The sequence below is a fragment of the Salmo salar genome, chromosome 07, assembly GCF_965601325.2.
Source record: "Salmo salar chromosome 07, fSalSal1, whole genome shotgun sequence".
Lineage (NCBI taxonomy): Eukaryota > Metazoa > Chordata > Actinopteri > Salmoniformes > Salmonidae > Salmo > Salmo salar.
In genome coordinates, this window is record NC_138297.1 from 7,948,478 (window position 1) to 7,974,952 (window position 26,475).

The 26,475-nt window shown below is 42.7% G+C and overlaps 11 non-coding genes across 11 annotated transcripts; all 11 read right to left on the reverse strand.

The window, feature by feature from the left end:
* Positions 1 to 413: 413 nt before the first annotated feature.
* trnar-ucu (transfer RNA arginine (anticodon UCU)) lies at positions 414 to 486 on the reverse strand. Its single transcript has one exon. It is a non-coding gene; the product is annotated as a tRNA-Arg (tRNA).
* A 1,291-nt stretch (positions 487 to 1,777) lies between these two features.
* Positions 1,778 to 1,850, reverse strand: trnar-ucu (transfer RNA arginine (anticodon UCU)). Its single transcript has one exon. It is a non-coding gene; the product is annotated as a tRNA-Arg (tRNA).
* A 1,291-nt stretch (positions 1,851 to 3,141) lies between these two features.
* Positions 3,142 to 3,214, reverse strand: trnar-ucu (transfer RNA arginine (anticodon UCU)). The gene has a single exon. It is a non-coding gene; the product is annotated as a tRNA-Arg (tRNA).
* A 1,291-nt stretch (positions 3,215 to 4,505) lies between these two features.
* Positions 4,506 to 4,578, reverse strand: trnar-ucu (transfer RNA arginine (anticodon UCU)). Its single transcript has one exon. It is a non-coding gene; the product is annotated as a tRNA-Arg (tRNA).
* A 4,015-nt stretch (positions 4,579 to 8,593) lies between these two features.
* Positions 8,594 to 8,666, reverse strand: trnar-ucu (transfer RNA arginine (anticodon UCU)). The gene has a single exon. It is a non-coding gene; the product is annotated as a tRNA-Arg (tRNA).
* A 1,292-nt stretch (positions 8,667 to 9,958) lies between these two features.
* On the reverse strand, positions 9,959 to 10,031 carry trnar-ucu (transfer RNA arginine (anticodon UCU)). Its single transcript has one exon. It is a non-coding gene; the product is annotated as a tRNA-Arg (tRNA).
* A 1,292-nt stretch (positions 10,032 to 11,323) lies between these two features.
* trnar-ucu (transfer RNA arginine (anticodon UCU)) lies at positions 11,324 to 11,396 on the reverse strand. Its single transcript has one exon. It is a non-coding gene; the product is annotated as a tRNA-Arg (tRNA).
* Positions 11,397 to 15,415: 4,019 nt separating this feature from the next.
* trnar-ucu (transfer RNA arginine (anticodon UCU)) lies at positions 15,416 to 15,488 on the reverse strand. Its single transcript has one exon. It is a non-coding gene; the product is annotated as a tRNA-Arg (tRNA).
* A 1,269-nt stretch (positions 15,489 to 16,757) lies between these two features.
* Positions 16,758 to 16,830, reverse strand: trnar-ucu (transfer RNA arginine (anticodon UCU)). Its single transcript has one exon. It is a non-coding gene; the product is annotated as a tRNA-Arg (tRNA).
* Positions 16,831 to 23,541: 6,711 nt separating this feature from the next.
* On the reverse strand, positions 23,542 to 23,614 carry trnar-ucu (transfer RNA arginine (anticodon UCU)). The gene has a single exon. It is a non-coding gene; the product is annotated as a tRNA-Arg (tRNA).
* Positions 23,615 to 26,268: 2,654 nt separating this feature from the next.
* trnar-ucu (transfer RNA arginine (anticodon UCU)) lies at positions 26,269 to 26,341 on the reverse strand. The gene has a single exon. It is a non-coding gene; the product is annotated as a tRNA-Arg (tRNA).
* Between the last annotated feature and the right edge of the window lie 134 nt (positions 26,342 to 26,475).

The following is a 26,475-nucleotide window of genomic DNA, read 5'->3' on the forward strand; positions in this document are numbered from 1 at the left end:
ACGCTGGTTGCAATTAATTTGTAAAAATCAAGATCGTTAGCAGTTTTTATATTTCTGTTTGCTGAAAACAAACTGGATAGAAGAGGATGGTTTCGATCCATAAATCACTGGGTTAACTGCTCAGCATACTTGCACTTCATCACTCCACTTTCAGGCACCCCAAAATAATACTTGAACGCACAATACATGGATTAGGAGGCCAGTTTCTTAGGCCACTGTGGCACTGTGTGATCAGCATGACCTATACGAACTGATAGAAGCAGATTCAAAAAAAGAATCACGAAGGGCAGAGAGACATGCCCATGAAAGTATACTTTTTGTTAATCTCTATTTGCACTTCCTTTCTAAAAATTCAATAGCTTCAACATCTTTGTTACATGAACTCTCTTCTTCTTTCCCAAACTGCCTTCATCCACCCCAGATGGGACTTGAACCCACAATCCCTGGCTTAGAAGGCCAGTGCCTTATCCATTAGGCCACTAGGCTACTTGCCGAAATCTATCTTGATAGCAGAGAGTGGTTTCGATCCATCGACCTCTGGGTTACGGGGCCATCACGCTACCGCTGCACCTCTGTAATCAGTGTGACCTATACAAACTGACAGAAGCAGTCAAACAAAGAATCACAGAGGGCACTGAGACATGCCCATGAAATTATGCTATTTTTTATTTATGGTTGCAATTAATTTCTAAAAATAAAAATGGATTGCAGAGGATGGTTTCATCCATCAACCTCTGGGCCCATCACGTTTCCGCAGCGCCACTCTGCTTCAAACCACGGAGGGCACTGAGACATGCCATTGATATTATGCTTTTTTTTATCCCTGGTTGCAGTTCATTTCTGAAAATAAAAATGGATTGCAGAGGATGGTTTCAATCTATAGGCCTCTGGGTTATGGGCCCAGCACGCTTCCGCTGGGACACTCTGTTTTCAGCCACCCCTGACAAGACTTAAACTCACAATCTCTGGCTTGGGAGGCCAGTTTTTTAGGCATCTGGGGCATGGTGTAATAGCATGACCTATACGAACTGATAGAAACAGTAAAAAAAAAGAATCACCAAGGGCAATGAGACATGCCGAAGATATTATGCTTTTTTTGATCGCTGGTTGCAATTAATTTCTAAAAATAAAAATTGTTAGCTGAGGATGGCTTCAGGTCATCAACCTCTGGGCCCAGCTCGTTTCCACAGCGCCACAACCCACCCCAGAAGGGACTCGAAAGCTCAATCCCTGGCATGGGAGGCCAGTTTTTTAGGCATCTGGGGCATGGTGTTATAGCATGACCTATACGAACTGATAGAAACAGTAAAAAAAAGAATCACATAGGGCACTGAGACATGCCCATGATATTTTGCTTTTTTTGAACGCTGGTTGCAATTAATTTGTAAAAATCAAGATTGTTAGCAGTTTTTATATTTCTGTTTGCTGAAAACAAACTGGATAGAAGAGGATGGTTTCGATCCATAAATCACTGGGTTAACTGCTCAGCATACTTGCACTTCATCACTCCACTTTCAGGCACCCCAAAATAATACTTGAACGCACAATACATGGATTAGGAGGCAAGTTTCTTAGGCCACTGTGGCACTGTGTGATCAGCATGACCTATACGAACTGATAGAAGCAGATTCAAAAAAAGAATCACGAAGGGCAGAGAGACATGCCCATGAAAGTATACTTTTTGTTAATCTCTATTTGCACTTCCTTTCTAAAAATTCAATAGCTTCAACATCTTTGTTACATGAACTCTCTTCTTCTTTCCCAAACTGCCTTCATCCACCCCAGATGGGACTCGAACCCACAATCCCTGGCTTAGAAGGCCAGTGCATTATCCATTAGGCCACTAGGGTACTTGCCAAAATCTATCTTGATAGCAGAGAGTGCTTTCGATTCATCGACCTCTGGGTTACGGGGCCATCACGCTACCGCTGCACCTCTGTAATCAGTGTGACCTATACAAACTGACAGAAGCAGTCAAACAAAGAATCACAGAGGGCACTGAGACATGCCCATGAAATTATGCTATTTTTTATTTATGGTTGCAATTAATTTCTAAAAATAAAAATGGATTGCAGAGGATGGTTTCATCCATCAACCTCTGGGCCCATCACGTTTCCGCAGCGCCACTCTGCTTCAACCCACGGAGGGCACTGAGACATGCCATTGATATTATGCTTTTTTTTATCCCTGGTTGCAGTTCATTTCTGAAAATAAAAATGGATTGCAGAGGATGGTTTCAATCTATAGGCCTCTGGGTTATGGGCCCAGCACGCTTCCGCTGGGACACTCTGTTTTCAGCCACCCTTGACAAGACTTAAACTCACAATCTCTGGCTTGGGAGGCCAGTTTTTTAGGCATCTGGGGCATGGTGTAATAGCATGACCTATACGAACTGATAGAAACAGTAAAAAAAAAGAATCACCAAGGGCAATGAGACATGCCGAAGATATTATGCTTTTTTTGATCGCTGGTTGCAATTAATTTCTAAAAATAAAAATTGTTAGCTGAGGATGGCTTCAGGTCATCAACCTCTGGGCCCAGCTCGTTTCCACAGCACCACAAAGCACCCCAGAAGGGACTCGAAAGCTCAATCCCTGGCATGGGAGGCCAGTTTTTTAGGCATCTGGGGCATGGTGTTATAGCATGACCTATACGAACTGATAGAAACAGTAAAAAAAAGAATCACATAGGGCACTGAGACATGCCCATGATATTTTGCTTTTTTTGAACGCTGGTTGCAATTAATTTGTAAAAATCAAGATTGTTAGCAGTTTTTATATTTCTGTTTGCTGAAAACAAACTGGATAGAAGAGGATGGTTTCGATCCATAAATCACTGGGTTAACTGCTCAGCATACTTGCACTTCATCACTCCACTTTCAGGCACCCCAAAATAATACTTGAACGCACAATACATGGATTAGGAGGCAAGTTTCTTAGGCCACTGTGGCACTGTGTGATCAGCATGACCTATACGAACTGATAGAAGCAGATTCAAAAAAAGAATCACGAAGGGCAGAGAGACATGCCCATGAAAGTATACTTTTTGTTAATCTCTATTTGCACTTCCTTTCTAAAAATTCAATAGCTTCAACATCTTTGTTACATGAACTCTCTTCTTCTTTCCCAAACTGCCTTCATCCACCCCAGATGGGACTCGAACCCACAATCCCTGGCTTAGAAGGCCAGTGCATTATCCATTAGGCCACTAGGGTACTTGCCAAAATCTATCTTGATAGCAGAGAGTGCTTTCGATTCATCGACCTCTGGGTTACGGGGCCATCACGCTACCGCTGCACCTCTGTAATCAGTGTGACCTATACAAACTGACAGAAGCAGTCAAACAAAGAATCACAGAGGGCACTGAGACATGCCCATGAAATTATGCTATTTTTTATTTATGGTTGCAATTAATTTCTAAAAATAAAAATGGATTGCAGAGGATGGTTTCATCCATCAACCTCTGGGCCCATCACGTTTCCGCAGCGCCACTCTGCTTCAACCCACGGAGGGCACTGAGACATGCCATTGATATTATGCTTTTTTTTATCCCTGGTTGCAGTTCATTTCTGAAAATAAAAATGGATTGCAGAGGATGGTTTCAATCTATAGGCCTCTGGGTTATGGGCCCAGCACGCTTCCGCTGGGACACTCTGTTTTCAGCCACCCTTGACAAGACTTAAACTCACAATCTCTGGCTTGGGAGGCCAGTTTTTTAGGCATCTGGGGCATGGTGTAATAGCATGACCTATACGAACTGATAGAAACAGTAAAAAAAAAGAATCACCAAGGGCAATGAGACATGCCGAAGATATTATGCTTTTTTTGATCGCTGGTTGCAATTAATTTCTAAAAATAAAAATTGTTAGCTGAGGATGGCTTCAGGTCATCAACCTCTGGGCCCAGCTCGTTTCCACAGCACCACAAAGCACCCCAGAAGGGACTCGAAAGCTCAATCCCTGGCATGGGAGGCCAGTTTTTTAGGCATCTGGGGCATGGTGTTATAGCATGACCTATACGAACTGATAGAAACAGTAAAAAAAAGAATCACATAGGGCACTGAGACATGCCCATGATATTTTGCTTTTTTTGAACGCTGGTTGCAATTAATTTGTAAAAATCAAGATTGTTAGCAGTTTTTATATTTCTGTTTGCTGAAAACAAACTGGATAGAAGAGGATGGTTTCGATCCATAAATCACTGGGTTAACTGCTCAGCATACTTGCACTTCATCACTCCACTTTCAGGCACCCCAAAATAATACTTGAACGCACAATACATGGATTAGGAGGCCAGTTTCTTAGGCCACTGTGGCACTGTGTGATCAGCATGACCTATACGAACTGATAGAAGCAGATTCAAAAAAAGAATCACGAAGGGCAGAGAGACATGCCCATGAAAGTATACTTTTTGTTAATCTCTATTTGCACTTCCTTTCTAAAAATTCAATAGCTTCAACATCTTTGTTACATGAACTCTCTTCTTCTTTCCCAAACTGCCTTCATCCACCCCAGATGGGACTCGAACCCACAATCCCTGGCTTAGAAGGCCAGTGCCTTACCCATTAGGCCACTAGGGTACTTGCCAAAATCTATCTTGATAGCAGAGAGTGGTTTCGATCCATCGACCTCTGGGTTACGGGCCATCACGCTACCGCTGCACCTCTGTAATCAGTGTGACCTATACAAACTGACAGAAGCAGTCAAACAAAGAATCACAGAGGGCACTGAGACATGCCCATGAAATTATGCTATTTTTTATTTATGGTTGCAATTAATTTCTAAAAATAAAATGGATTGCAGAGGATGGTTTCATCCATCAACCTCTGGGCCCATCACGTTTCCGCAGCGCCACTCTGCTTCAAACCACGGAGGGCACTGAGACATGCCATTGATATTATGCTTTTTTTATCCCTGGTTGCAGTTCATTTCTGAAAATAAAAATGGATTGCAGAGGATGGTTTCAATCTATAGGCCTCTGGGTTATGGGCCCAGCACGCTTCCGCTGGGACACTCTGTTTTCAGCCACCCCTGACAAGACTTAAACTCACAATCTCTGGCTTGGGAGGCCAGTTTTTTAGGCATCTGGGGCATGGTGTAATAGCATGACCTATACGAACTGATAGAAACAGTAAAAAAAAAGAATCACCAAGGGCAATGAGACATGCCGAAGATATTATGCTTTTTTTGATCGCTGGTTGCAATTAATTTCTAAAAATAAAAATTGTTAGCTGAGGATGGCTTCAGGTCATCAACCTCTGGGCCCAGCTCGTTTTCACAGCGCCACAACCCACCCCAGAAGGGACTCGAAAGCTCAATCCCTGGCATGGGAGGCCAGTTTTTTAGGCATCTGGGGCATGGTGTTATAGCATGACCTATAAGAACTGATAGAAACAGTAAAAAAAAGAATCACATAGGGCACTGAGACATGCCCATGATATTTAGCTTTTTTTGAACGCTGGTTGCAATTAATTTGTAAAAATAAAGATTGTTAGCAGTTTTTATATTTCTGTTTGCTGAAAACAAACTGGATAGAAGAGGGTGGTTTCGATCCATAAATCACTGGGTTAACTGCTCAGCATACTTGTACTTCATCACTCCACTTTCAGGCACCCCAAAATAATACTTGAACTCACAATACATGGATTAGGAGGCCAGTTTCTTAGGCCACTGTGGCACTGTGTGATCAGCATGACCTATACGAACTGATAGAAGCAGATTCAAAAAAAGAATCACGAAGGGCAGAGAGACATGCCCATGAAAGTATACTTTTTGTTAATCTCTATTTGCACTTCCTTTCTAAAAACTCAATAGCTTCAACATCTTTGTTACATGAACACTCTTCTTCTTTCCCAAACTGCCTTCATCCACCCCAGATGGGACTCGAACCCACAATCCCTGCCTTAGAAGGCCAGTGCCTTATCCATTAGGCCACTAGGGTACTTGCCAAAATCTATCTTGATAGCAGAGAGTGGTTTCGATCCATCGACCTCTGGGTTACGGGGCCATCACGCTACCGCTGCACCTCTGTAATCAGTGTGACCTATACAAACTGACAGAAGCAGTCAAACAAAGAATCACAGAGGGCACTGAGACATGCCCATGAAATTATGCTATTTTTTATTTATGGTTGCAATTAATTTCTAAAAATAAAAATGGATTGCAGAGGATGGTTTCATCCATCAACCTCTGGGCCCATCACGTTTCCGCAGCGCCACTCTGCTTCAACCCACGGAGGGCACTGAGACATGCCATTGATATTATGTTTTTTTTATCCCTGGTTGCATTTCATTTCTGAAAATAAAAATGGATTGCAGAGGATGGTTTCAATCTATAGGCCTCTGGGTTATGGGCCCAGCACGCTTCCGCTGGGACTCTCTGTTTTCAGCCACCCCTGACAAGACTTAAACTCACAATCTCTGGCTTGGGAGGCCAGTTTTTTAGGCATCTGGGGCATGGTGTAATAGCATGACCTATACGAACTGATAGAAACAGTAAAAAAAAAGAATCACCAAGGGCAATGAGACATGCCGAAGATATTATGCTTTTTTTGATCGCTGGTTGCAATTAATTTCTAAAAATAAAAATTGTTAGCTGAGGATGGCTTCAGGTCATCAACCTCTGGGCCCAGCTCGTTTCCACAGCGCCACAACCCACCCCAGAAGGGACTCGAAAGCTCAATCCCTGGCATGGGAGGCCAGTTTTATAGGCATCTGGGGCATGGTGTTATAGCATGACCTATACGAACTGATAGAAACAGTAAAAAAAAGAATCACATAGGGCACTGAGACATGCCCATGATATTTAGCTTTTTTTGAACGCTGGTTGCAATTAATTTGTAAAAATAAAGATTGTTAGCAGTTTTTATATTTCTGTTTGCTGAAAACAAACTGGATAGAAGAGGATGGTTTCGATCCATAAATCACTGGGTTAACTGCTCAGCATACTTGTACTTCATCACTCCACTTTCAGGCACCCCAAAATAATACTTGAACTCACAATACATGGATTAGGAGGCCAGTTTCTTAGGCCACTGTGGCACTGTGTGATCAGCATGACCTATACGAACTGATAGAAGCAGATTCAAAAAAAGAATCACGAAGGGCAGAGAGACATGCCCATGAAAGTATACTTTTTGTTAATCTCTATTTGCACTTCCTTTCTAAAAATTCAATAGCTACAACATCTTTGTTACATGAACACTCTTCTTCTTTCCCAAACTGCCTTCATCCACCCCAGATGGGACTCAAACCCACAATCCCTGGCTTTGAAGGCCAGTGCCTTATATATTAGGCCACTAGGGTACTTGCCAAAATCTATCTTGATAGCAGAGAGTGGTTTCGATCCATTGACCTCTGGGTTACGGGGCCATCACGCTACCGCTGCACCTCTGTAATCAGTGTGACCTATACAAACTGACAGAAGCAGTCAAACAAAGAATCACAGAGGGCACTGAGACATGCCCATGAAATTATGCTATTTTTTATTTATGGTTGCAATTAATTTCTAAAAATAAAAATGGATTGCAGAGGATGGTTTCATCCATCAACCTCTGGGCCCATCACGTTTCCGCAGCGCCACTCTGCTTCAACCCACGGAGGGCACTGAGACATGCCATTGATATTATGCTTTTTTTTATCCCTGGTTGCAGTTCATTTCTGAAAATAAAAATGGATTGCAGAGGATGGTTTCAATCTATAGGCCTCTGGGTTATGGGCCCAGCACGCTTCCGCTGGGACACTCTGTTTTCAGCCACCCCTGACAAGACTTAAACTCACAATCTCTGGCTTGGGAGGCCAGTTTTTTAGGCATCTGGGGCATGGTGTAATAGCATGACCTATACGAACTGATAGAAACAGTAAAAAAAAAGAATCACCAAGGGCAATGAGACATGCCGAAGATATTATGCTTTTTTTGATCGCTGGTTGCAATTAATTTCTAAAAATAAAAATTGTTAGCTGAGGATGGCTTCAGGTCATCAACCTCTGGGCCCAGCTCGTTTCCACAGCACCACAACCCACCCCAGAAGGGACTCGAAAGCTCAATCCCTGGCATGGGAGGCCAGTTTTTTAGGCATCTGGGGCATGGTGTTATAGCATGACCTATACGAACTGATAGAAACAGTAAAAAAAAGAATCACATAGGGCACTGAGACATGCCCATGATATTTTGCTTTTTTTGAACGCTGGTTGCAATTAATTTGTAAAAATCAAGATCGTTAGCAGTTTTTATATTTCTGTTTGCTGAAAACAAACTGGATAGAAGAGGATGGTTTCGATCCATAAATCACTGGGTTAACTGCTCAGCATACTTGCACTTCATCACTCCACTTTCAGGCACCCCAAAATAATACTTGAACGCACAATACATGGATTAGGAGGCCAGTTTCTTAGGCCACTGTGGCACTGTGTGATCAGCATGACCTATACGAACTGATAGAAGCAGATTCAAAAAAAGAATCACGAAGGGCAGAGAGACATGCCCATGAAAGTATACTTTTTGTTAATCTCTATTTGCACTTCCTTTCTAAAAATTCAATAGCTTCAACATCTTTGTTACATGAACTCTCTTCTTCTTTCCCAAACTGCCTTCATCCACCCCAGATGGGACTTGAACCCACAATCCCTGGCTTAGAAGGCCAGTGCCTTATCCATTAGGCCACTAGGCTACTTGCCGAAATCTATATTGATAGCAGAGAGTGGTTTCGATCCATCGACCTCTGGGTTACGGGGCCATCACGCTACCGCTGCACCTCTGTAATCAGTGTGACCTATACAAACTGACAGAAGCAGTCAAACAAAGAATCACAGAGGGCACTGAGACATGCCCATGAAATTATGCTATTTTTTATTTATGGTTGCAATTAATTTCTAAAAATAAAAATGGATTGCAGAGGATGGTTTCATCCATCAACCTCTGGGCCCATCACGTTTCCGCAGCGCCACTCTGCTTCAACCCACGGAGGGCACTGAGACATGCCATTGATATTATGCTTTTTTTTTATCCCTGGTTGCAGTTCATTTCTGAAAATAAAAATGGATTGCAGAGGATGGTTTCAATCTATAGGCCTCTGGGTTATGGGCCCAGCACGCTTCCGCTGGGACACTCTGTTTTCAGCCACCCCTGACAAGACTTAAACTCACAATCTCTGGCTTGGGAGGCCAGTTTTTTAGGCATCTGGGGCATGGTGTAATAGCATGACCTATACGAACTGATAGAAACAGTAAAAAAAAAGAATCACCAAGGGCAATGAGACATGCCGAAGATATTATGCTTTTTTTGATCGCTGGTTGCAATTAATTTCTAAAAATAAAAATTGTTAGCTGAGGATGGCTTCAGGTCATCAACCTCTGGGCCCAGCTCGTTTCCACAGCGCCACAACCCACCCCAGAAGGGACTCGAAAGCTCAATCCCTGGCATGGGAGGCCAGTTTTTTAGGCATCTGGGGCATGGTGTTATAGCATGACCTATACGAACTGATAGAAACAGTAAAAAAAAGAATCACATAGGGCACTGAGACATGCCCATGATATTTTGCTTTTTTTGAACGCTGGTTGCAATTAATTTGTAAAAATCAAGATTGTTAGCAGTTTTTATATTTCTGTTTGCTGAAAACAAACTGGATAGAAGAGGATGGTTTCGATCCATAAATCACTGGGTTAACTGCTCAGCATACTTGCACTTCATCACTCCACTTTCAGGCACCCCAAAATAATACTTGAACGCACAATACATGGATTAGGAGGCCAGTTTCTTAGGCCACTGTGGCACTGTGTGATCAGCATGACCTATACGAACTGATAGAAGCAGATTCAAAAAAAGAATCACGAAGGGCAGAGAGACATGCCCATGAAAGTATACTTTTTGTTAATCTCTATTTGCACTTCCTTTCTAAAAATGCAATAGCTTCAACATCTTTGTTACATGAACTCTCTTCTTCTTTCCCAAACTGCCTTCATCCACCCCAGATGGGACTTGAACCCACAATCCCTGGCTTAGAAGGCCAGTGCCTTATCCATTAGGCCACTAGGCTACTTGCCGAAATCTATCTTGATAGCAGAGAGTGGTTTCGATCCATCGACCTCTGGGTTACGGGGCCATCACGCTACCGCTGCACCTCTGTAATCAGTGTGACCTATACAAACTGACAGAAGCAGTCAAACAAAGAATCACAGAGGGCACTGAGACATGCCCATGAAATTATGCTATTTTTTATTTATGGTTGCAATTAATTTCTAAAAATAAAAATGGATTGCAGAGGATGGTTTCATCCATCAACCTCTGGGCCCATCACGTTTCCGCAGCGCCACTCTGCTTCAACCCACGGAGGGCACTGAGACATGCCATTGATATTATGCTTTTTTTTTATCCCTGGTTGCAGTTCATTTCTGAAAATAAAAATGGATTGCAGAGGATGGTTTCAATCTATAGGCCTCTGGGTTATGGGCCCAGCACGCTTCCGCTGGGACACTCTGTTTTCAGCCACCCCTGACAAGACTTAAACTCACAATCTCTGGCTTGGGAGGCCAGTTTTTTAGGCATCTGGGGCATGGTGTAATAGCATGACCTATACGAACTGATAGAAACAGTAAAAAAAAAGAATCACCAAGGGCAATGAGACATGCCGAAGATATTATGCTTTTTTTGATCGCTGGTTGCAATTAATTTCTAAAAATAAAAATTGTTAGCTGAGGATGGCTTCAGGTCATCAACCTCTGGGCCCAGCTCGTTTCCACAGCGCCACAACCCACCCCAGAAGGGACTCGAAAGCTCAATCCCTGGCATGGGAGGCCAGTTTTTTAGGCATCTGGGGCATGGTGTTATAGCATGACCTATACGAACTGATAGAAACAGTAAAAAAAAGAATCACATAGGGCACTGAGACATGCCCATGATATTTTGCTTTTTTTGAACGCTGGTTGCAATTAATTTGTAAAAATCAAGATTGTTAGCAGTTTTTATATTTCTGTTTGCTGAAAACAAACTGGATAGAAGAGGATGGTTTCGATCCATAAATCACTGGGTTAACTGCTCAGCATACTTGCACTTCATCACTCCACTTTCAGGCACCCCAAAATAATACTTGAACGCACAATACATGGATTAGGAGGCCAGTTTCTTAGGCCACTGTGGCACTGTGTGATCAGCATGACCTATACGAACTGATAGAAGCAGATTCAAAAAAAGAATCACGAAGGGCAGAGAGACATGCCCATGAAAGTATACTTTTTGTTAATCTCTATTTGCACTTCCTTTCAAAAAATTCAATAGCTTCAACATCTTTGTTACATGAACTCTCTTCTTCTTTCCCAAACTGCCTTCATCCACCCCAGATGGGACTCGAACCCACAATCCCTGGCTTAGAAGGCCAGTGCCTTATCCATTAGGCCACTAGGGTACTTGCCAAAATCTATCTTGATAGCAGAGAGTGGTTTCGATCCATCGACCTCTGGGTTACGGGGCCATCACGCTACCGCTGCACCTCTGTAATCAGTGTGACCTATACAAACTGACAGAAGCAGTCAAACAAAGAATCACAGAGGGCACTGAGACATGCCCATGAAATTATGCTATTTTTTATTTATGGTTGCAATTAATTTCTAAAAATAAAAATGGATTGCAGAGGATGGTTTCATCCATCAACCTCTGGGCCCATCACGTTTCCGCAGCGCCACTCTGCTTCAACCCACGGAGGGCACTGAGACATGCCATTGATATTATGCTTTTTTTTTATCCCTGGTTGCAGTTCATTTCTGAAAATAAAAATGGATTGCAGAGGATGGTTTCAATCTATAGGCCTCTGGGTTATGGGCCCAGCACGCTTCCGCTGGGACACTCTTTTTTCAGCCACCCCTGACAAGACTTAAACTCACAATCTCTGGCTTGGGAGGCCAGTTTTTTAGGCATCTGGGGCATGGTGTTATAGCATGACCTATACGAACTGATAGAAACAGTAAAAAAAAAGAATCACCAAGGGCAATGAGACATGCCGAAGATATTATGCTTTTTTTGATCGCTGGTTGCAATTAATTTCTAAAAATAAAAATTGTTAGCTGAGGATGGCTTCAGGTCATCAACCTCTGGGCCCAGCTCGTTTCCACAGCGCCACAACCCACCCCAGAAGGGACTCGAAAGCTCAATCCCTGGCATGGGAGGCCAGTTTTTTAGGCATCTGGGGCATGGTGTTATAGCATGACCTATACGAACTGATAGAAACAGTAAAAAAAAGAATCACATAGGGCACTGAGACATGCCCATGATATTTTGCTTTTTTTTAACGCTGGTTGCAATTAATTTGTAAAAATCAAGATTGTTAGCAGTTTTTATATTTCTGTTTGCTGAAAACAAACTGGATAGAAGAGGATGGTTTCGATCCATAAATCACTGGGTTAACTGCTCAGCATACTTGCACTTCATCACTCCACTTTCAGGCACCCCAAAATAATACTTGAACGCACAATACATGGATTAGGAGGCCAGTTTCTTAGGCCACTGTGGCACTGTGTGATCAGCATGACCTATACGAACTGATAGAAGCAGATTCAAAAAAAGAATCACGAAGGGCAGAGAGACATGCCCATGAAAGTATACTTTTTGTTAATCTCTATTTGCACTTCCTTTCAAAAAATTAAATAGCTTCAACATCTTTGTTACATGAACTCTCTTCTTCTTTCCCAAACTGCCTTCATCCACCCCAGATGGGACTCAACCCACAATCCCTGGCTTAGAAGGCCAGTGCCTTATCCATTAGGCCACTAGGGTACTTGCCAAAATCTATCTTGATAGCAGAGAGTGGTTTCGATCCATCGACCTCTGGGTTACGGGGCCATCACGCTACCGCTGCACCTCTGTAATCAGTGTGACCTATACAAACTGACAGAAGCAGTCAAACAAAGAATCACAGAGGGCACTGAGACATGCCCATGAAATTATGCTATTTTTTATTTATGGTTGCAATTCATTTCTAAAAATAAAAATGGATTGCAGAGGATGGTTTCATCCATCAACCTCTGGGCCCATCACGTTTCCGCAGCGCCACTCTGCTTCAACCCACGGAGGGCACTGAGACATGCCATTGATATTATGCTTTTTTTTTATCCCTGGTTGCAGTTCATTTCTGAAAATAAAAATGGATTGCAGAGGATGGTTTCAATCTATAGGCCTCTGGGTTATGGGCCCAGCACGCTTCCGCTGGGACACTCTGTTTTCAGCCACCCCTGACAAGACTTAAACTCACAATCTCTGGCTTGGGAGGCCAGTTTTTTAGGCATCTGGGGCATGGTGTAATAGCATGACCTATACGAACTGATAGAAACAGTAAAAAAAAAGAATCACCAAGGGCAATGAGACATGCCGAAGATATTATGCTTTTTTTGATCGCTGGTTGCAATTAATTTCTAAAAATAAAAATTGTTAGCTGAGGATGGCTTCAGGTCATCAACCTCTGGGCCCAGCTCGTTTCCACAGCGCCACAACCCACCCCAGAAGGGACTCGAAAGCTCAATCCCTGGCATGGGAGGCCAGTTTTTTAGGCATCTGGGGCATGGTGTTATAGCATGACCTATACGAACTGATAGAAACAGTAAAAAAAAGAATCACATAGGGCACTGAGACATGCCCATGATATTTAGCTTTTTTTGAACGCTGGTTGCAATTAATTTGTAAAAATCAAGATTGTTAGCAGTTTTTATATTTCTGTTTGCTGAAAACAAACTGGATAGAAGAGGATGGTTTCGATCCATAAATCACTGGGTTAACTGCTCAGCATACTTGCACTTCATCACTCCACTTTCAGGCACCCCAAAATAATACTTCAACGCACAATACATGGATTAGGAGGCCAGTTTCTTAGGCCACTGTGGCACTGTGTGATCAGCATGACCTATACGAACTGATAGAAGCAGATTCAAAAAAAGAATCACGAAGGGCAGAGAGACATGCCCATGAAAGTATACTTTTTGTTAATCTCTATTTGCACTTCCTTTCTAAAAATTCAATAGCTTCAACATCTTTGTTACATGAACTCTCTTCTTCTTTCCCAAACTGCCTTCATCCACACAAGATGGGACTTGAACCCACAATCCCTGGCTTAGAAGGCCAGTGCCTTATCCATTAGGCCACTAGGCTACTTGCCGAAATCTATCTTGATAGCAGAGAGTGGTTTCGATCCATCGACCTCTGGGTTACGGGGCCATCACGCTACCGCTGCACCTCTGTAATCAGTGTGACCTATACAAACTGACAGAAGCAGTCAAACAAAGAATCACAGAGGGCACTGAGACATGCCCATGAAATTATGCTATTTTTTATTTATGGTTGCAATTAATTTCTAAAAATAAAAATGGATTGCAGAGGATGGTTTCATCCATCAACCTCTGGGCCCATCACGTTTCCGCAGCGCCACTCTGCTTCAACCCACGGAGGGCACTGAGACATGCCATTGATATTATGCTTTTTTTATCCCTGGTTGCAGTTCATTTCTGAAAATAAAAATGGATTGCAGAGGATGGTTTCAATCTATAGGCCTCTGGGTTATGGGCCCAGCACGCTTCCGCTGGGACACTCTGTTTTCAGCCACCCCTGACAAGACTTAAACTCACAATCTCTGGCTTGGGAGGCCAGTTTTTTAGGCATCTGGGGCATGGTGTAATAGCATGACCTATACGAACTGATAGAAACAGTAAAAAAAAAGAATCACCAAGGGCAATGAGACATGCCGAAGATATTATGCTTTTTTTGATCGCTGGTTGCAATTAATTTCTAAAAATAAAAATTGTTAGCTGAGGATGGCTTCAGGTCATCAACCTCTGGGCCCAGCTCGTTTCCACAGCACCACAACCCACCCCAGAAGGGACTCGAAAGCTCAATCCCTGGCATGGGAGGCCAGTTTTTTAGGCATCTGGGGCATGGTGTTATAGCATGACCTATACGAACTGATAGAAACAGTAAAAAAAAGAATCACATAGGGCACTGAGACATGCCCATGATATTTTGCTTTTTTTGAACGCTGGTTGCAATTAATTTGTAAAAATCAAGATTGTTAGCAGTTTTTATATTTCTGTTTGCTGAAAACAAACTGGATAGAAGAGGATGGTTTCGATCCATAAATCACTGGGTTAACTGCTCAGCATACTTGCACTTCATCACTCCACTTTCAGACACCCCAAAATAATACTTGAACGCACAATACATGGATTAGGAGGCCAGTTTCTTAGGCCACTGTGGCACTGTGTGATCAGCATGACCTATACGAACTGATAGAAGCAGATTCAAAAAAAGAATCACGAAGGGCAGAGAGACATGCCCATGAAAGTATACTTTTTGTTAATCTCTATTTGCACTTCCTTTCAAAAAATTCAATAGCTTCAACATCTTTGTTACATGAACTCTCTTCTTCTTTCCCAAACTGCCTTCATCCACCCCAGATGGGACTCGAACCCACAATCCCTGGCTTAGAAGGCCAGTGCCTTATCCATTAGGCCACTAGGGTACTTGCCTAAATCTATCTTGATAGCAGAGAGTGGTTTCGATCCATCGACCTCTGGGTTACGGGGCCATCACGCTACCGCTGCACCTCTGTAATCAGTGTGACCTATACAAACTGACAGAAGCAGTCAAACAAAGAATCACAGAGGGCACTGAGACATGCCCATGAAATTATGCTATTTTTTATTTATGGTTGCAATTAATTTCTAAAAATAAAAATGGATTGCAGAGGATGGTTTCATCCATCAACCTCTGGGCCCATCACGTTTCCGCAGCGCCACTCTGCTTCAACCCACGGAGGGCACTGAGACATGCCATTGATATTATGCTTTTTTTTATCCCTGGTTGCAGTTCATTTCTGAAAATAAAAATGGATTGCAGAGGATGGTTTCAATCTATAGGCCTCTGGGTTATGGGCCCAGCACGCTTCCGCTGGGACACTCTGTTTTCAGCCACCCCTGACAAGACTTAAACTCACAATCTCTGGCTTGGGAGGCCAGTTTTTTAGGCATCTGGGGCATGGTGTAATAGCATGACCTATACGAACTGATAGAAACAGTAAAAAAAAAGAATCACCAAGGGCAATGAGACATGCCGAAGATATTATGCTTTTTTTGATCGCTGGTTGCAATTAATTTCTAAAAATAAAAATTGTTAGCTGAGGATGGCTTCAGGTCATCAACCTCTGGGCCCAGCTCGTTTCCACAGCGCCACAACCCACCCCAGAAGGGACTCGAAAGCTCAATCCCTGGCATGGGAGGCCAGTTTTTTAGGCATGACATATACGAACTGATAGAAACAGTAAAAAAAAGAATCACATAGGGCACTGAGACATGCCCATGATATTTTGCTTTTTTTGAACGCTGGTTGCAATTAATTTGTAAAAATCAAGATTGTTAGCAGTTTTTATATTTCTGTTTGCTGAAAACAAACTGGATAGAAGAGGATGGTTTCGATCCATAAATCACTGGGTTAACCGCTCAGCATACTTGCACTTCATCACTCCACTTTCAGGCACCCCAAAATAATACTTGAACGCACAATACATGGATTAGGAGGCCAGTTTCTTAGGCCACTGTGGCACTGTGTGATCAGCATGACCTATACGAACTGATAGAAGCAGATTCAAAAAAAGGATCACGAAGGGCAGAGAGACATGCCCATGAAAGTATACTTTTTGTTAATCTCTATTTGCACTTCCTTTCTAAAAATTCAAAAGCTTCAACATCTTTGTTACATGAACTCTCTTCTTCTTTCCCAAACTGCCTTCATCCACCCCAGATGGGACTCGAACCCACAATCTCTGGCTTAGAAGGCCAGTGCCTTATCCATTAGGCCACTAGAGTACTTGCCAAAATCTATCTTGATAGCAGAGAGTGGTTTCGATCCATCGACCTCTGGGTTACGGGGCCATCACGCTACCGCTGCACCTCTGTAATCAGTGTGACCTATACAAACTGACAGAAGCAGTCAAACAAAGAATCACAGAGGGCACTGAGACATGCCCATGAAATTATGCTATTTTTTATTTATGGTTGCAATTAATTTCTAAAAATAAAAATGGATTGCAGAGGATGGTTTCATCCATCAACCTCTGGGCCCATCACGTTTCCGCAGCGCCACTCTGCTTCAACCCACGGAGGGCACTGAGACATGCCATTGATATTATGCTTTTTTTTATCCCTGGTTGCAGTTCATTTCTGAAAATAAAAATGGATTGCAGAGGATGGTTTCAATCTATAGGCCTCTGGGTTATGGGCCCAGCACGCTTCCGCTGGGACACTCTGTTTTCAGCCACCCTTGACAAGACTTAAACTCACAATCTCTGGCTTGGGAGGCCAGTTTTTTAGGCATCTGGGGCATGGTGTAATAGCATGACCTATACGAACTGATAGAAACAGTAAAAAAAAAGAATCACCAAGGGCAATGAGACATGCCGAAGATATTATGCTTTTTTTGATCTCTGGTTGCAATTAATTTCTAAAAATAAAAATTGTTAGCTGAGGATGGCTTCAGGTCATCAACCTCTGGGCCCAGCTCGTTTCCACAGCACCACAAAGCACCCCAGAAGGGACTCGAAAGCTCAATCCCTGGCATGGGAGGCCAGTTTTTTAGGCATCTGGGGCATGGTGTTATAGCATGACCTATACGAACTGATAGAAACAGTAAAAAAAAGAATCACATAGGGCACTGAGACATGCCCATGATATTTTGCTTTTTTTGAACGCTGGTTGCAATTAATTTGTAAAAATCAAGATTGTTAGCAGTTTTTATATTTCTGTTTGCTGAAAACAAACTGGATAGAAGAGGATGGTTTCGATCCATAAATCACTGGGTTAACTGCTCAGCATACTTGCACTTCATCACTCCACTTTCAGGCACCCCAAAATAATACTTGAACGCACAATACATGGATTAGGAGGCCAGTTTCTTAGGCCACTGTGGCACTGTGTGATCAGCATGACCTATACGAACTGATAGAAGCAGATTCAAAAAAAGAATCACGAAGGGCAGAGAGACATGCCCATGAAAGTATACTTTTTGTTAATCTCTATTTGCACTTCCTTTCTAAAAATTCAATAGCTTCAACATCTTTGTTACATGAACTCTCTTCTTCTTTCCCAAACTGCCTTCATCCACCCCAGATGGGACTCGAACCCACAATCCCTGGCTTAGAAGGCCAGTGCCTTATCCATTAGGCCACTAGCCAAAATCTATCTTGATAGCAGAGAGTGGTTTCGATCCATCGACCTCTGGGTTACGGGGCCATCACGCTACCGCTGCACCTCTGTAATCAGTGTGACCTATACAAACTGACAGAAGCAGTCAAACAAAGAATCACAGAGGGCACTGAGACATGCCCATGAAATTATGCTATTTTTTATTTATGGTTGCAATTAATTTCTAAAAATAAAATGGATTGCAGAGGATGGTTTCATCCATCAACCTCTGGGCCCATCACGTTTCCGCAGCGCCACTCTGCTTCAAACCACGGAGGGCACTGAGACATGCCATTGATATTATGCTTTTTTTTATCCCTGGTTGCAGTTCATTTCTGAAAATAAAAATGGATTGCAGAGGATGGTTTCAATCTATAGGCCTCTGGGTTATGGGCCCAGCACGCTTCCGCTGGGACACTCTGTTTTCAGCCACCCCTGACAAGACTTAAACTCACAATCTCTGGCTTGGGAGGCCAGTTTTTTAGGCATCTGGGGCATGGTGTAATAGCATGACCTATACGAACTGATAGAAACAGTAAAAAAAAAGAATCACCAAGGGCAATGAGACATGCCGAAGATATTATGCTTTTTTTGATCGCTGGTTGCAATTAATTTCTAAAAATAAAAATTGTTAGCTGAGGATGGCTTCAGGTCATCAACCTCTGGGCCCAGCTCGTTTCCACAGCGCCACAACCCACCCCAGAAGGGACTCGAAAGCTCAATCCCTGGCATGGGAGGCCAGTTTTTTAGGCATCTGGGGCATGGTGTTATAGCATGACCTATACGAACTGATAGAAACAGTAAAAAAAAGAATCACATAGGGCACTGAGACATGCCCATGATATTTTGCTTTTTTTGAACGCTGGTTGCAATTAATTTGTAAAAATCAAGATTGTTAGCAGTTTTTATATTTCTGTTTGCTGAAAACAAACTGGATAGAAGAGGATGGTTTCGATCCATAAATCACTGGGTTAACTGCTCAGCATACTTGCACTTCATCACTCCACTTTCAGGCACCCCAAAATAATACTTGAACGCACAATACATGGATTAGGAGGCAAGTTTCTTAGGCCACTGTGGCACTGTGTGATCAGCATGACCTATACGAACTGATAGAAGCAGATTCAAAAAAAGAATCACGAAGGGCAGAGAGACATGCCCATGAAAGTATACTTTTTGTTAATCTCTATTTGCACTTCCTTTCTAAAAATTCAATAGCTTCAACATCTTTGTTACATGAACTCTCTTCTTCTTTCCCAAACTGCCTTCATCCACCCCAGATGGGACTCGAACCCACAATCCCTGGCTTAGAAGGCCAGTGCCTTATCCATTAGGCCACTAGCCAAAATCTATCTTGATAGCAGAGAGTGGTTTCGATCCATCGACCTCTGGGTTACGGGGCCATCACGCTACCGCTGCACCTCTGTAATCAGTGTGACCTATACAAACTGACAGAAGCAGTCAAACAAAGAATCACAGAGGGCACTGAGACATGCCCATGAAATTATGCTATTTTTTATTTATGGTTGCAATTAATTTCTAAAAATAAAATGGATTGCAGAGGATGGTTTCATCCATCAACCTCTGGGCCCATCACGTTTCCGCAGCGCCACTCTGCTTCAAACCACGGAGGGCACTGAGACATGCCATTGATATTATGCTTTTTTTTATCCCTGGTTGCAGTTCATTTCTGAAAATAAAAATGGATTGCAGAGGATGGTTTCAATCTATAGGCCTCTGGGTTATGGGCCCAGCACGCTTCCGCTGGGACACTCTGTTTTCAGCCACCCCTGACAAGACTTAAACTCACAATCTCTGGCTTGGGAGGCCAGTTTTTTAGGCATCTGGGGCATGGTGTAATAGCATGACCTATACGAACTGATAGAAACAGTAAAAAAAAAGAATCACCAAGGGCAATGAGACATGCCGAAGATATTATGCTTTTTTTGATCGCTGGTTGCAATTAATTTCTAAAAATAAAAATTGTTAGCTGAGGATGGCTTCAGGTCATCAACCTCTGGGCCCAGCTCGTTTCCACAGCGCCACAACCCACCCCAGAAGGGACTCGAAAGCTCAATCCCTGGCATGGGAGGCCAGTTTTTTAGGCATCTGGGGCATGGTGTTATAGCATGACCTATAAGAACTGATAGAAACAGTAAAAAAAAGAATCACATAGGGCACTGAGACATGCCCATGATATTTTGCTTTTTTTGAACGCTGGTTGCAATTAATTTGTAAAAATCAAGATTGTTAGCAGTTTTTATATTTCTGTTTGCTGAAAACAAACTGGATAGAAGAGGATGGTTTCGATCCATAAATCACTGGGTTAACTGCTCAGCATACTTGCACTTCATCACTCCACTTTCAGGCACCCCAAAATAATACTTGAACGCACAATACATGGATTAGGAGGCAAGTTTCTTAGGCCACTGTGGCACTGTGTGATCAGCATGACCTATACGAACTGATAGAAGCAGATTCAAAAAAAGAATCACGAAGGGCAGAGAGACATGCCCATGAAAGTATACTTTTTGTTAATCTCTATTTGCACTTCCTTTCTAAAAATTCAATAGCTTCAACATCTTTGTTACATGAACTCTCTTCTTCTTTCCCAAACTGCCTTCATCCACCCCAGATGGGACTCGAACCCACAATCCCTGGCTTAGAAGGCCAGTGCCTTATCCATTAGGCCACTAGCCAAAATCTATCTTGATAGCAGAGAGTGGTTTCGATCCATCGACCTCTGGGTTACGGGGCCATCACGCTACCGCTGCACCTCTGTAATCAGTGTGACCTATACAAACTGACAGAAGCAGTCAAACAAAGAATCACAGAGGGCACTGAGACATGCCCATGAAATTATGCTATTTTTTATTTATGGTTGCAATTAATTTCTAAAAATAAAATGGATTGCAGAGGATGGTTTCATCCATCAACCTCTGGGCCCATCACGTTTCCGCAGCGCCACTCTGCTTCAAACCACGGAGGGCACTGAGACATGCCATTGATATTATGCTTTTTTTTATCCCTGGTTGCAGTTCATTTCTGAAAATAAAAATGGATTGCAGAGGATGGTTTCAATCTATAGGCCTCTGGGTTATGGGCCCAGCACGCTTCCGCTGGGACACTCTGTTTTCAGCCACCCCTGACAAGACTTAAACTCACAATCTCTGGCTTGGGAGGCCAGTTTTTTAGGCATCTGGGGCATGGTGTAATAGCATGACCTATACGAACTGATAGAAACAGTAAAAAAAAAGAATCACCAAGGGCAATGAGACATGCCGAAGATATTATGCTTTTTTTGATCGCTGGTTGCAATTAATTTCTAAAAATAAAAATTGTTAGCTGAGGATGGCTTCAGGTCATCAACCTCTGGGCCCAGCTCGTTTCCACAGCGCCACAACCCACCCCAGAAGGGACTCGAAAGCTCAATCCCTGGCATGGGAGGCCAGTTTTTTAGGCATCTGGGGCATGGTGTTATAGCATGACCTATAAGAACTGATAGAAACAGTAAAAAAAAGAATCACATAGGGCACTGAGACATGCCCATGATATTTAGCTTTTTTTGAACGCTGGTTGCAATTAATTTGTAAAAATAAAGATTGTTAGCAGTTTTTATATTTCTGTTTGCTGAAAACAAACTGGATAGAAGAGGATGGTTTCGATCCATAAATCACTGGGTTAACTGCTCAGCATACTTGCACTTCATCACTCCACTTTCAGGCACCCCAAAATAATACTTGAACGCACAATACATGGATTAGGAGGCCAGTTTCTTAGGCCACTGTGGCACTGTGTGATCAGCATGACCTATACGAACTGATAGAAGCAGATTCAAAAAAAGAATCACGAAGGGCAGAGAGACATGCCCATGAAAGTATACTTTTTGTTAATCTCTATTTGCACTTCCTTTCTAAAAATTCAATAGCTTCAACATCTTTGTTACATGAACTCTCTTCTTCTTTCCCAAACTGCCTTCATCCACCCCAGATGGGACTCGAACCCACAATCCCTGGCTTAGAAGGCCAGTGCCTTATCCATTAGGCCACTAGCCAAAATCTATCTTGATAGCAGAGAGTGGTTTCGATCCATCGACCTCTGGGTTACGGGGCCATCACGCTACCGCTGCACCTCTGTAATCAGTGTGACCTATACAAACTGACAGAAGCAGTCAAACAAAGAATCACAGAGGGCACTGAGACATGCCCATGAAATTATGCTATTTTTTATTTATGGTTGCAATTAATTTCTAAAAATAAAATGTATTGCAGAGGATGGTTTCATCCATCAACCTCTGGGCCCATCACGTTTCCGCAGCGCCACTCTGCTTCAAACCACGGAGGGCACTGAGACATGCCATTGATATTAGGCTTTTTTTTATCCCTGGTTGCAGTTCATTTCTGAAAATAAAAATGGATTGCAGAGGATGGTTTCAATCTATAGGCCTCTGGGTTATGGGCCCAGCACGCTTCCGCTGGGACACTCTGTTTTCAGCCACCCCTGACAAGACTTAAACTCACAATCTCTGGCTTGGGAGGCCAGTTTTTTAGGCATCTGGGGCATGGTGTAATAGCATGACCTATACGAACTGATAGAAACAGTAAAAAAAAAGAATCACCAAGGGCAATGAGACATGCCGAAGTTATTATGCTTTTTTTGATCGCTGGTTGCAATTAATTTCTAAAAATAAAAATTGTTAGCTGAGGATGGCTTCAGGTCATCAACCTCTGGGCCTAGCTCGTTTCCACAGCACCACAAAGCACCCCAGAAGGGACTCGAAAGCTCAATCCCTGGCATGGGAGGCCAGTTTTTTAGGCATCTGGGGCATGGTGTTATAGCATGACCTATACGAACTGATAGAAACAGCAAAAAAAAAAATCACATAGGGCACTGAGACATGCCCATGATATTTTGCTTTTTTTGAACGCTGGTTGCAATTAATTTGTAAAAATCAAGATTGTTAGCAGTTTTTATATTTCTGTTTGCTGAAAACAAACTGGATAGAAGAGGATGGTTTCGATCCATAAATCACTGGGTTAACTGCTCAGCATACTTGCACTTCATCACTCCACTTTCAGGCACCCCAAAATAATACTTGAACGCACAATACATGGATTAGGAGGCCAGTTTCTTAGGCCACTGTGGCACTGTGTGATCAGCATGACCTATACGAACTGATAGAAGCAGATTCAAAAAAAGAATCACGAAGGGCAGAGAGACATGCCCATGAAAGTATACTTTTTGTTAATCTCTATTTGCACTTCCTTTCTAAAAATTCAATAGCTTCAACATCTTTGTTACATGAACTCTCTTCTTCTTTCCCAAACTGCCTTCATCCACCCCAGATGGGACTCGAACCCACAATCCCTGGCTTAGAAGGCCAGTGCCTTATCCATTAGGCCACTAGGGTACTTGCCAAAATCTATCTTGATAGCAGAGAGTGGTTTCGATCCATCGACCTCTGGGTTACGGGGCCATCACGCTACCGCTGCACCTCTGTAATCAGTGTGACCTATACAAACTGACAGAAGCAGTCAAACAAAGAATCACAGAGGGCACTGAGACATGCCCATGAAATTATGCTATTTTTTATTTATGGTTGCAATTAATTTCTAAAAATAAAATGGATTGCAGAGGATGGTTTCATCCATCAACCTCTGGGCCCATCACGTTTCCGCAGCGCCACTCTGCTTCAACCCACGGAGGGCACTGAGACATGCCATTGATATTATGCTTTTTTTTATCCCTGGTTGCAGTTCATTTCTGAAAATAAAAATGGATTGCAGAGGATGGTTTCAATCTATAGGCCTCTGGGTTATGGGCCCAGCACGCTTCCGCTGGGACACTCTGTTTTCAGCCACCCCTGACAAGACTTAAACTCACAATCTCTGGCTTGGGAGGCCAGTTTTTTAGGCATCTGGGGCATGGTGTAATAGCATGACCTATACGAACTGATAGAAACAGTAAAAAAAAAGAATCACCAAGGGCAATGAGACATGCCGAAGATATTATGCTTTTTTTGATCGCTGGTTGCAATTAATTTCTAAAAATAAAAATTGTTAGCTGAGGATGGCTTCAGGTCATCAACCTCTGGGCCCAGCTCGTTTCCACAGCGCCACAACCCACCCCAGAAGGGACTCGAAAGCTCAATCCCTGGCATGGGAGGCCAGTTTTTTAGGCATCTGGGGCATGGTGTTATAGCATGACCTATAAGAACTGATAGAAACAGTAAAAAAAAGAATCACATAGGGCACTGAGACATGCCCATGATATTTAGCTTTTTTTGAACGCTGGTTGCAATTAATTTGTAAAAATAAAGATTGTTAGCAGTTTTTATATTTCTGTTTGCTGAAAACAAACTGGATAGAAGAGGATGGTTTCGATCCATAAATCACTGGGTTAACTGCTCAGCATACTTGCACTTCATCACTCCACTTTCAGGCACCCCAAAATAATACTTGAACGCACAATACATGGATTAGGAGGCCAGTTTCTTAGGCCACTGTGGCACTGTGTGATCAGCATGACCTATACGAACTGATAGAAGCAGATTCAAAAAAAGAATCACGAAGGGCAGAGAGACATGCCCATGAAAGTATACTTTTTGTTAATCTCTATTTGCACTTCCTTTCTAAAAATTCAATAGCTTCAACATCTTTGTTACATGAACTCTCTTCTTCTTTCCCAAACTGCCTTCATCCACCCCAGATGGGACTCGAACCCACAATCTCTGGCTTAGAAGGCCAGTGCATTATCCATTAGGCCACTAGAGTACTTGCCAAAACCTATCTTGATAGCAGAGAGTGGTTTCGATCCATCGACCTCTGGGTTACGGGGCCATCACGCTACCGCTGCACCTCTGTAATCAGTGTGACCTATACAAACTGACAGAAGCAGTCAAACAAAGAATCACAGAGGGCACTGAGACATGCCCATGAAATTATGCTATTTTTTATTTATGGTTGCAATTAATTTCTAAAAATAAAAATGGATTGCAGAGGATGGTTTCATCCATCAACCTCTGGGCCCATCACGTTTCCGCAGCGCCACCCTGCTTCAACCCACGGAGGGCACTGAGACATGCCATTGATATTATGCTTTTTTTTATCCCTGGTTGCAGTTCATTTCTGAAAATAAAAATGGATTGCAGAGGATGGTTTCAATCTATAGGCCTCTGGGTTATGGGCCCAGCACGCTTCCGCTGGGACACTCTGTTTTCAGCCACCCCTGACAAGACTTAAACTCACAATCTCTGGCTTGGGAGGCCAGTTTTTTAGGCATCTGGGGCATGGTGTAATAGCATGACCTATACGAACTGATAGAAACAGTAAAAAAAAAGAATCACCAAGGGCAATGAGACATGCCGAAGTTATTATGCTTTTTTTGATCGCTGGTTGCAATTAATTTCTAAAAATAAAAATTGTTAGCTGAGGATGGCTTCAGGTCATCAACCTCTGGGCCTAGCTCGTTTCCACAGCACCACAAAGCACCCCAGAAGGGACTCGAAAGCTCAATCCCTGGCATGGGAGGCCAGTTTTTTAGGCATCTGGGGCATGGTGTTATAGCATGACCTATACGAACTGATAGAAACAGTAAAAAAAAGAATCACATAGGGCACTGAGACATGCCCATGATATTTTGCTTTTTTTGAACGCTGGTTGCAATTAATTTGTAAAAATCAAGATTGTTAGCAGTTTTTATATTTCTGTTTGCTGAAAACAAACTGGATAGAAGAGGATGGTTTCGATCCATAAATCACTGGGTTAACTGCTCAGCATACTTGCACTTCATCACTCCACTTTCAGGCACCCCAAAATAATACTTGAACGCACAATACATGGATTAGGAGGCCAGTTTCTTAGGCCACTGTGGCACTGTGTGATCAGCATGACCTATACGAACTGATAGAAGCAGATTCAAAAAAAGAATCACGAAGGGCAGAGAGACATGCCCATGAAAGTATACTTTTTGTTAATCTCTATTTGCACTTCCTTTCTAAAAATTCAATAGCTTCAACATCTTTGTTACATGAACTCTCTTCTTCTTTCCCAAACTGCCTTCATCCACCCCAGATGGGACTCGAACCCACAATCCCTGGCTTAGAAGGCCAGTGCCTTATCCATTAGGCCACTAGGGTACTTGCCAAAATCTATCTTGATAGCAGAGAGTGGTTTCGATCCATCGACCTCTGGGTTACGGGGCCATCACGCTACCGCTGCACCTCTGTAATCAGTGTGACCTATACAAACTGACAGAAGCAGTCAAACAAAG